Genomic DNA, 12,392 nt, shown 5'->3' on the forward strand with positions numbered 1-12,392 from the left:
GTTATAAATGTTAATAACTCAGTCATACATGTTTGTAGGTCTGTCACTTTAAAATAAGGTATACTTTTAGCAGTTATATACAGTGGGGAGAACAAGTATTTGAGACACTGCCGATTTTGCAGGTTTTCTTACTTACAAAGCATGTAGAGGTCTGCACTTTCTATCATAGGTACAGTTCAACTGTGAGAGACGGAATTTAAAACAAAAATCCAGAAAATCACATTGTATGATTTTTAAGTAATTAATTTGCATTTTATTGCATGACATAAGTATTTGATCACCTACCAACCAGTAAGAATTCCGGCTCTCACAGACCCGTTAGTTTTTCTTTAAGAAGCCCTCCTGTTCTCCACTCATTACCTGTATTAACTGCACCTGTCCGTTACCTGTATAAAAGACACCTGTCCACACACTCAATCAAACAGACTCCAACCTCTCCACAATGGCCAAGACCAGAGAGTTGTGTAAGGACATCAGACATAAAATTGTAGACCTGCACAAGGCTGAGATGGGCTACAGGACAATAGGCAAGCAGCTTGGTGAGAAGGCAACAACTGTTTGCGCAATTATTAGAAAATGGAAGAAGTTCAAGATGACGGTCAATCATCCTCGGTCTGGGGCTCCATGCAAGATCTCCCCTCGTGGGGCATCAATGAACATGACGAAGGTGAGGGATCAGCCCAGAACTACACGGCAGGACCTGGTTAATGACCTAGAGAGAGCTGGGACCACAGTCTCAAAGAAAACCATTAGTAACACACTACGCTGTCATGGATTAAAATCCTGCAGAGCACGCAAGGTCCCCCTGCTCAAGCCAGCGCATATCCAGGCCCGTCTGAAGTTTGCCAATGACCATCTGGATAATCCAGAGGAGGAATGGGAGAAGGTCATGTGGTCTGATGAGACAAATATATAGCTATTTGGTCTAAACTCCACTCGCCGTGTTTGGAGGAAGAATAAGGATGAGTACAACCCCAAGAACACCATCCCAACCATTAAGCACTGAGGTGGAAACATCATTCTTTGGGGATGCTTTTCTGCAAAGGGGACAGGACGACTGCACCGTATTGAGGAGAGGATGGACGGGGCCATGTATTGCAAGATCTTGGCCAACAACCTCCTTCCCTCAGTAAGAGCATTGACGATGGGTCGCGGCTGAGTCTTCCAGCATGACAACGACCCGAAACACACAGCCAGGGCAACTAAGGAGTGGCTCCGTAAGAAGCATCTCAAGGTCCTGGAGTGGCCTAGCCAGTCTCCAGACCTGAACCCAATAGAAAATCTTTGGAGGGAGCTGAAAGTCCGTATTGCCCAGCGACAGCCTCGAAACCTGAAGGATCTGGAGAAGGTCTGTATGGAGGAGTGGGACAAAATCCCTGCTGCAGTGTGTGCAAACCTGGTCAAGAACTACAGGAAATGTATGATCTCTGTAATTGCAAACAAAGGTTTCTGTACCAAATATTAAGTTCTGCTTTTCTGATGTATCAAATACTTATGTCATGCAATAAAATGCTAATTAATTACTTAAAAATCATACGATGTGATTTTCTGGATTTTTTCTGGATTTCTCTCACAGTTGAACTGTACCTATGATAAAAAAAATACATGCTTTGTAAGTAGGAAAACCTGCAAAATCGGCAGTGTATCAAATACTTGTTCTTCCCTCTGTATGTGGATAAATCATTTATAGATGATTTGAGAGTTCACTCAGAGCTTAGACATACTGTACTTATAGGCAGTATTGGGTAGTCATAACGACATACACTAATGTTCAAAAGTTTGGGGTCACTTAGCAATGTCCTTGTTTTTGAAAGAAAACTGAATTTTCTGTCCAATTAAAATAACATCAAATTGATCAGAAATACAGTGTAGACATTGTTAATGTTGTAAATTACTATTGTAGCTGGAAACTGCTGATTATGAATGGAATATCTACATAGGCGTACAGAGGCCCATTGTCAGCAACCATCACCCCTGTGTTCCAATAGCACGTTGTGTTAGCTAATCCAAGTTTATCATTTTAAAAGGCTAATTGATCATTGGAAAACTCTTTTGCAATTATGCTAGCACAGCTGAAAACTGTTGTCCTGATTAAATAAGCAATAAAACTGTCCTTTAGACTAATTAATTATCTGGAGCATAAGCATTTGTGGGTTCGATTACAGGCTCAAAATGGCCAGAAACAACATACTTTCTTCTGAACTTGTCATTCTGTTCTTATTCTGAGAAATGAAGGCTATCCCATGTGAGAAATTGACAAGAAACTGAAGATGTGTACTTCTCCCTTCACAGAATAGTGCAAACTGTCTCTAACCAGAATAGAAAGAGGAATGGGAGGCCCCGGTGCACAATTGAGCAAGAGGACAAGTACATTAGAGTGTCTAGTTTGAGAAACAGACACCTCACAAGTCCTCAACTGGGAGCTTCATTAAATAGTATGCTGGCCTTCTAGGCAGAGTTGAAAAAAAGCCATATCTCAGATGGGCAAAAGAACACAGACACTGGACAGAGGAACTCTGCCTAGAAGGCCAGCTTCCCGGAGTCAGCTCTTCAGGTATTACGTTTACTATTTCACACCAGAGCATTCACCATACTTAGACTACCACATAGCAGTGGTAAGTGGGTTGATAGAATTTGGTAAGGAGTGATATATTAGGAACAATTATGTAATACTGTCCTGGATGTACATTTGGCCAGGTCATCAGGGTTTCAAAGGTGGTTCAAGACACATAAAACCAACCTCTTCTGTTCCTGTAACAGAGCACCAATGCATCACACCCAACGTCAACAGTGAAGAGGCGACTCCGGGATGCTGGCCTCGAAGCAGAGTTCCTCTATCCAGACAACAATATAATAAAGCATTTTTTTGTATTATCTTTTACCAGATCTAATGTGTTATATTCTCCTATGTTCCTTTCACATTTCCAGAAACTTCAAAGTGTTTCCTTTCAAATGGTACCAAGAAAATGCATATCCTTGCTTCAGGGCCTGAGCTACAGGCAGTTAGATTTGGGTATGTCATTTAGGCGAAAATTGAAAAAAAGGTGCCGATCCTTAATGGGTTTAATGTTGTATTTTTAAATACACTGCTCAAAAAAATAAAGGGAACACTTAAACAACACAATGTAACTCCAAGTTAATCACACTTCTGTGAAATCAAACTGTCCACTTAGGAAGCAACACTGATTGACAATAAATTTCACATGCTGTTGTGCAAATGGAATAGACAACAGGTGGAAATTATAGGCAATTAGCAAGACACCCCCAATAAAGGAGTGGTTCTGCAGGTGGTGACCACAGACCACTTCTCAGTTCCTATGCTTCCTGGCTGATGTTTTGGTCACTTTTGAATGCTGGCGGTGCTTTCACTCTAGTGGTAGCATGAGACGGAGTCTACAACCCACACAAGTGGCTCAGGTAGTGCAGCTCATCCAGGATGGCACATCAATGCGAGCTGTGGCAAGAAGGTTTGCTGTGTCTGTCAGCGTAGTGTCCAGAGCATGGAGGCGCTACCAGGAGACAGGCCAGTACATCAGCAGACGTGGAGGAGGCCGTAGGAGGGCAACAACCCAGCAGCAGGACCGCTACCTCCGCCTTTGTGCAAGGAGGAGCAGGAGAAGCACTGCCAGAGCCCTGCAAAATGACCTCCAGCAGGCCACAAATGTGCATGTGTCTGCTCAAACGGTCAGAAACAGACTCCGTGGGGGTTGTGCTTACAGCCCAACACCGTGCAGGACGTTTGGCATTTGCCAGAAAACACCAAGATTGGTAAATTCGCCACTGGCGCCCTGTGCTCTTCACAGATGAAAGCAGGTTCACACTGAGCACATGTGACAGACGTGACAGGGTCTGGAGACGCCGTGGAGAACGTTCTGCTGCCTGCAACATCCTCCAGCATGACCGGTTTGGCGGTGGGTCAGTCATGGTGTGGGGTGGCATTTCTTTGGGGGGGGGGCACAGCCCTCCATGTGCTCGCCAGAGGTAGCCTGATTGCCATTAGGTACCGAGATGAGATCCTCAGACCCCCTGTGAGACCATATGCTGGTGCGGTTGGCCCTGGGTTCCTCCTAATGCAAGACAATGTTAGACCTCATGTGGCTGGAGTGTGTCAGCAGTTCCTGCAAGAGGAAGGCATTGATGCTATGGACTGGCCCGCCCGTTCCCCACACCTGAATCCAATTGAGCACATCTCGGACATGTCTCGCTCCATCTACCAACGCCACGTTGCACCACAGACTGTCCAGGAGTTGGCGGATGCTTTAGTCCAGGTCTGGGAGGAGATCCCTCAGGAGACCATCCGCCACCTCATCAGGAGCATGCCCAGGCATTGTAGGGAGGTCATACAGGCACGTGGAGGCCACACACACTACTGAGCCTCATTTTGACTTGTTTTAAGGACATTACATCAAAGTTGGATCAGCCTATAGTGTGGTTTTCCACTTTAATTTTGAGTGTGAATCCAAATCCAGACCTCCATGGGTTGATAAATTTGATTTCCATTGATAATTTGTGTGTGATTTTGTTGTCAGCACCTTCAACTATGTAAAGAAAAAATTAATAATAAATATTTAATAAGAATATTTAATTAATTCAGATCTAGGATGTGTTATTTTAGTGTTCCCTTTATTTTTTTGAGCAGTGTAGTTCATCTGCTGTCAATTGTATTCTGACTTGTAATCTTAAAAAGGGGAGATAAAGACACACCCATATGTGTCTGAATTAGCTAGAATACTCACTATTCCAAAAATAGAATGACGATTATGCAATTAAAATTGTTTTCCCAATGTATTATATTACATTTGGTTCTTACTATGTTCTTACCTATTTGGAAATATTGGGTGAACTGTTGAGAAATTACAGCATTTTGTGTACATAGTACCCCAATTTTAAGAGACAATAAAGTATTGGAACAAATTCACTTACAGTGCATTCAGAAAGTATTCAGACCCTGAGACGTTTTACACATTTTGTTACGTTACAGCCTTATTCTAAAATGTATTAAATTGTTTTTTTCCTTCACCAATCTACACACAATACACCATAATGACAAAGGAAAAACATTTTTGCAAATGTATGTTGATTACGGTCTTCTTGGGTGTGATACTACAAGCTTGTCACACCTGTATTTGGGGAGTTTCTCCAATTCTTCCATGCATATTGTCTCAAGCTCTGTCAGGTTGGATGGGGAGCACTGCTGCACAGCTATTTTAAGGTCTCTCCAGAGATGTTAGATCGGGTTCAATTCCGGGCTCTGGCAGGGCCACTCAAGGACATTCAGAGACTTGTCCCGAAGCCACTCTAGCGTTGTCTTGGCTGTGTGCTTAGGGTCATTGTCCTGTTGGAAGGTGAACCTTTGTACCAGTCTGAGATCCTCAGCACTTTGGAGCAGGTATTCATCAAGAATCTCTCTGTACTTTTCTCCGTTCATCTTTCCCTCGATCCTGGCTCGTTTCTCAGTCCATGCTTCTGAAAGAAATCCCCACAGCATGATGCTGCCACCACCATGTTTCACTGTAGGGATGGTGCCAGAATTCCTCCAGACACTTGACATTCAGGCCAAAGAGTTCAATCTTTGTTTCATCAGACCAGAGAATGTTGTTTATCATGGTCTGTGAGTCTTTCTGCCTTTTGGTAAACTCCAGGCAGGCTGTCATGTGCCTTTTACTGAGGAGTGGCTTCCGTCTGGACAATACCATAAAGGCCTGATTGGATAGCTACAGAGATGGTTTCCTTCTGGAAGGTTCTCTCATCTTCATAGAGGAACTCTGGGGCTCTGTCAGAGTGAACATGGTCACTTGGTCACTTCCCTGACCAAGGCTCTTCTCCCCCGATTACTCAGTTTGGCTGGGCAGTCAGCTCTAGGAACTTCTTACATTTAAAAATGATGGAGGCTACTGTGTTCTTGGGGACATGCAATGCTGCATAAATGATTTGGTACCCTTCCCCAGATCTGTTCCTCGACACAATCCTGTCATGGAGCTCTGAGGAAAATTCCTTCAACCTCTTGGCTTGGTTTTTCCTCTGACATTTGCTGTCGACTGTGGGGCCTTATACAGAGGGATGTGTGCCTTTCCAAATCATGTCCAAGTATTTGGTCCCATATTCCTAGCACGCAATGACTACATTAAGCGTGTGACACATTTGTTGGATGCATTTACAGTTTGTTATGGATGTGTTTCACATTTTTCTGTACCCAGCAGAAATGTATTGTAAAAAATGTATCTGTCATTTTGGAGCTACTTTTATTTTAAATAAGAGGAGAATAGGTTTCTAAAAACTTCTACATTAATGTGGAGGCTACCGTGATTACGGATAATCCTGCATGACTCGGGCATAGTGATGAGTGAGAAGGTTACAGATATCATACACCCCCCAATAATGCTAACCTCATGTTATTGCAATGGTGAGACGTTAGCATGTCTTAGGGGTATAATATTTGTGATATGGATGAAAATACCCTCAGATTAAAGCTGTCAGTCTGCACTTTAACCTCATAGTCGTATAATTGCAAATCCAAAATGCTGCAGTACAGAGCCAAAACAACAACAAATGAGTCACTGTCACAAAACTTTTGGAGCTCACCATTTATTGTTTGAAGTATTTTCAAGGTCCCACTGTTACTGGTGTCCCAGTAGGTCCCTATGTTACTTTGAAAATGCATTGACTCTTTGATTGAGTTTAGCATAGCAGTGATCTTATGGCACGGTTGCTCCGTATCCTGTGTCACTCACCTCAGTCAGTTTCTCAACCCAGGCAGAGGACACCAGCATCAGAGCCAGGAGACCCACAGTGAAGCTGAACACAATCATGGCAGCAAAAGGACTGTAGGATAAATACAAACACACAGGGAAAATCGTTAAAACCAGCCATAGTGTTAGTCATTACAGCTTACACACAAGCAGTATGAATACTGAGCACAGCGCTTACCTCAGAGCTCTGACAAGGAATGGGTGAAATGGCAGCATCTAGGCTTGTTTTTTATACTCTTTCATCAGGCATATACAAGTAGATAACGGACCCCCAGATAAGTGAATATGGGCACAAAAAAATATGCTGACAGGTCAGGACATTTTGACTTGAGTCGAGGTTGCTGCAAATCAGGTGGGAGTTCTATAGGAAATCCTTGAAACATGAGTGAAACATGCAATGTGTGTATGTTAACATTTTGTACCATGACATCATATCATGGCTAAATATGTTTGACCTTGACGATTTCCAAACAAGTGTCCCCTTCTGTGTGTGTCATTCTTCCTTTTCAGGATTCATATAAGTAATTCAATTAATGAAGCCTCATATTTAATGTTAGATTTTCCTTCTGGTTTTATTCATTGCATTTGTTCATGTTCAGAAATCATAGGTATACACTGAGGTGTGACAGTTGTGTTATAAGTGTAAAAATGTACTGATGGATTTTGGATTTTGTAATCAAATTCACGTTGGTAGTCTCCAAAAGTCCCCTCAAATAACATTTTAGTATCAGTACTTAGGATAAGTCACAGACGCAGACATTTCGAATTGCAGATGTTTATTGACAAAACAGGGGACAGTCAAATGACAGGTTAAGGGCAGGCAGAGGTCAGTAATCCAGAGCAGAGTCAGTAAGGTACAGAACAGTAGGCAGGCTCAGGGTCAGGGCAGGCAGAATGGTCAAAACCAGAAGACCCTAGAAAACAGAGACTGGAGAGAACAGGATTACGTGATAAAAACAGCAGTATACACACAATAACCCAAAATGACAACGCAAAAGGTGGTTAAAAACAGAAATACCTTATTTCCATAAGTATTCAGACCATTTGCTATGAGACTCGAAATTGAGCACAGGTGCAGCCTGTTTCCATTGATCATCCTTGAGTTGTTTCTACAACTTGATTGGAGTCCACCTGTTGTAAATTCAATTGATTGGACATGATTTGGAAAGGCACACACCTGTCTACAGTATATAAGATCCCAAAGTTGACAGTGCATGTCAGAGCAAAAACCAAGCCATGAGGTTAAAACGTTTTGGGTGTGATGCATTGGTGTTCTGTTCCATGAATAGAGGGTGGTTTTAATGATGTGTCTTGACCCACTTTTGAAACCCTGATGCCCTGGTCAAATGTACATTATTCAATCATTCCTAATACATGACCTCTTACCAGATCATGTAAACACAGGTAATACCTTTGGTTGGTGAAACAGTGGAGGACGTTGAATATTTTTGTCATCACACCCACCGTGCACTGACTTAATATGTTTAACAAAGTGTTGAATCTTCTCTCATGTGTGTCGTGATGATTACCCAATACTGCCTATAAGTACAGCATATCTAAGCTCTATTACAGAGACAAGAAAATAGGCTATTATCCTTGACTGTACTGGACACTCACTCTACAATGAATTTAAGCTCATGTCATTGTTTCAGACTTCCAAACTGCAAAAGTAACAGAATGTTAAATTTGCCGTGTCCTGTATAATACAGGATATTCTGTGAGTGTGGGAGTTGGGACATGTATTATTACTGTAGGCTTTGGTGAGATTGCCTTGTTAACTCCCCTAAAAAAAAAATACAAAAAGGTTGTAGTTTTACCCACTAATCCACTTGCACACCTGTGCACGTTATATGACAAAAACCATCACTGTACCCTTTGCAATCAGAAAAATAAACCATAACAAACGTAGAACGGGCTATCAAATACACGTTGCTACACATGTTTATTGTGATAATGTTTCAGTAGACTACAGTACTTTGCCACACCAATGTTCTATCTATGATAAGCCATAACAGGTCTGATACACGGACGTAAAGATAGACTTGAACAATAAAAATGGTTATCTGCATCTCAATTCATTGAGTGCGATCCATCGCACTTCTCGAATCAGTTCAGCTGCTTTCCTAATAAAAGAGAACGGAAAAATAAAATATTATTAGAATTGACATGCTGTATTTCTGCCTTTTTGAGTTGATGGCTTTACAAAATAATCTGTACACCCATTTATAACAGTATAAAAAAAAGAATATCACTAAATTCAATTCAAATACTATATTCCCAAAAATCTCAAATTGATGGAGCAACGGTATTGTGAAGATTACAGGCAGGTACAATAATCACAACTCTTATGCTTTGCAGTGATGATAAACAGGTCTTCTTAAAATGTCACTTACTGCAGTTGTAGAGACGATTGATCCGCAGAATATCAATGGGGCTCATCTGAGTTGCCCTGCCAATAACTGCATTATTGTCAGGGATTGGAAGAATGGTGGGCTGTTCGTTCCTGGAGAAGGCAAACCTGGAACCAGACAACATATGGCAGAAAGCTCTCACGCAATCAATTGAAATTAGAGGATGACATGAGTAGACTATGAAAGGGGGAAATGTTTGTCTTATTTTGGCCATGTCATTTTGCAGCTGTTATAAAGAAAACCTTTATATTCATTTCCTCAACTTACCTTGAGTATTGCATGACAGAATTATAGTCATATGGAGTCCCCAAGTTTATCGTGTTGATCTTATTGACATTGTATTCCATTCCTATGATGGAAAATGTATGATAAATCATGTTCTTACACAGTATAATAACTTTCATGAATTTGTCACGCTTATAAATAAATGCTTTACAGACTATTATGAATGTCATAAGTGCGTATTAATTGAAAAGCTTATCATGCTTATAAATCCATGTCAGTGTTTCATATGTCATATGTCTACGAATAATGAAATACTAATGCATCGTTATAATCAGATGGAAGTACACTAAAGTTTACATTCAAGTTATTACAGTTTTACTAATATGTCTTGCTCAAAATGGTCAGGACAAATATTTACATATCTTGTAAACAATAGTATTTATTATTCACCTACGACATTATTAAAAAATGTATATTATAAATTCAGCGTCTATGGATGTAGAAAGCACGAACCAGGCAAAATGTTCAGAGCCAGGGTTTGAACATGGCTGTCACCGTCACTGCGCGAATGCTCGTGGTTGAAGCCCAAGGCGTGCAGCAGTTCATGCTGCACCACAGACAGATGGACACATCCGTTCCTATGCAGAGACACCACCTGGCCATTTCGCTGGCGTCCAATATACGAGAAACAGCTACAAACAAGAGTGTATACGGAAGACATAAAGGTCCTTTCTAAAAGCAATAAAGTATTTTTTTTTTTTTGTAGCAGTAAAGTAAATTGTCATGTAAACACCAAGTAAATAAGAGTGGCAGAAGACAAGTATACCAGGTCTCGTAATGTAATGTGCAGTGGTCATACCCTGCCTGAGACTGGATGTCCACAAAGTCCTTCTGATTGGTTCGGGGGAAGGAATTGGACGCAGGTTGATGCAGAAATGGTTTGCAGCCCACCTTCAATAACGGACCTCTCCCGGTCCGCTGCTCAATGGAGCAATAAGAAAGTCAGAAACTCAATACACACACACACACACACACACTCTATATAGTATCGTACAACAAAACCATTAGGCTCAGAATAAAATTATTTCAGAAAAGAAAATATTTACAGTATGGGCTAGAGATCACATAGGGCACATAAACGTTCCCATCAGAGGACTTCAGCCATTTGCAGGTGCGAGCTGTGCAGGGGTCAGCGTTAATGAACCCAGTATTTACTGCAATGTCCCCAAAAATGATTCGTGTCTCGCCAAGTCTTTTCCCTAGAAAACAACACCAAGTGAAGGTTATTATCTGTGTTTCATTCTCAGTGTCATTAAATGCAGAGTAGGAATATACAGGCTGCTGTACCAAGGTTTCTGTTGGCCTTCTCAATGAGCGTTGAAGCAGAAAAATCCTCCTCCTCAACGCTTTTCGTGCTGGTTCTGTCTGCAGAATGGGATCAAAACAATTTCTTAGATGCAACTGTGTCCCTAATAACTAATATTACAATAAGATAATATATTGTACCCGTCAAACGTTTGGACACAGCTACTCATTCAAGCGTTTTTCTTTATTTTGACTCTTTTCTACATTGTAAAATTGTTACGCCCTGACCTTAGTATTCTTTGTTTTCTTTATTGTTTTGGTTAGGTCAGGGTGTGACATGGGTGATGTATGTGTTTTTGTACTATCTAGGGGTTTTGTATGTTTATGGGGTTGTTTACTATCTAGGTGTTTATGTATGTCTATGGTTGCCTAGATTGGTTCTCAATTAGAGGCAGCTGTTTATCGTTGTCTCTGATTGGGAACCATATTTAGGCAGCCATCTTTGGGTATTTCGTGGGTTATTCTCTATGTCTAGTTGCCTGTGTCGGCACATTTATATTATAGTGTTATGTTGTATAGTTTGTTTAGTGTCCGTCTTTATTAAAAGTAACATGTATTCATATCACGCTGCGCCTTGGTCTCCGAACGTGACAAAAATAATAGTGACGACATCAAAAATAAAGAAAAACCCTTGAAAAAGTAGATGTGTCCAAACTTCTGACTGATACTGTATGTCTTATACATTCTAACAATGAATGATTAATAAAACCAGGTTTAATTTGATACAATGTCAACAACTCAATTTTTTTATAAAGACAGGATGAACATACCAAGTTCCATGTCCTCTTCACTCCTTTCAAATGAAGCTTTCTGTATGACAACAGCAGGAGGAATATGCAACACAAGGTTCAAATGTATTTAAAACTATAATTCATCATGCACAGGATTTTCCCAATATTCTCAGATAGATCCTTACCCCTGTAGATCGGCCTTGAACTGAGCAGAGAACAGCGATGAAAATGGTCAGCACAAAGACGGGTGCCATGGTAAATGACTGCAGGATGCCTAGGATCAGTCTGTTGTGAACATGATAGATGTGCAGTTTATATACTGTAGGCTGACAGATGCTGTTGTTCCTCAAAATATTGGTCAATTGCAAAAAAGCAGCAAATGTTGACCAAATCAACCAAGGTCTTGCATAAAAAACAAACAGAAAATTCTCAAACATGGGGAGTGTGGTTTTCTGATGTACAGTGGGAGTGATAATATTGCATACGCCTACATGTCATTGGTAATTAATAAGAAATACTATCCAACTGTACAATAACGTAAGGATGCCATTGAACTCAAATATTGAAAACGTAATAAGTGCTTGCGTAAAGGAATACGTGCACTCAGGTCACACAGTAATGAGATGTGTATTTTATTTATTTTTTACTTGTAAGAGGACAGAATAGTAACCTACTTGATTTCTCAGGTGTCTGATATTTGGACTTGGACAGAAGAAACAAAGTTCCTGAGGATGCTGAGTTTTGATGCAGTGAAGTTGGCCATTGTACGTGATTTTGATCCTGTTTTACTGGCAGCTATATACATTTTCAAAAACAAATAATGGGGTCTCATTACATAGTCACTTAAGAACTTGGCCATTAACATCATATACAAACTCTATTGCAGTCTAGTTTGCAGGTCACGTAGGTAT

At 40.9% G+C, this 12,392-nt stretch overlaps 1 pseudogene; it reads right to left on the reverse strand.

The window, feature by feature from the left end:
• Positions 1-8,674: 8,674 nt before the first annotated feature.
• LOC124033168 lies at positions 8,675-11,784 on the reverse strand (annotated as a pseudogene).
• Positions 11,785-12,392: the final 608 nt, after the last annotated feature.

This window comes from Oncorhynchus gorbuscha, linkage group LG04 (assembly GCF_021184085.1).
Source record: "Oncorhynchus gorbuscha isolate QuinsamMale2020 ecotype Even-year linkage group LG04, OgorEven_v1.0, whole genome shotgun sequence".
NCBI lineage: Eukaryota > Metazoa > Chordata > Actinopteri > Salmoniformes > Salmonidae > Oncorhynchus > Oncorhynchus gorbuscha.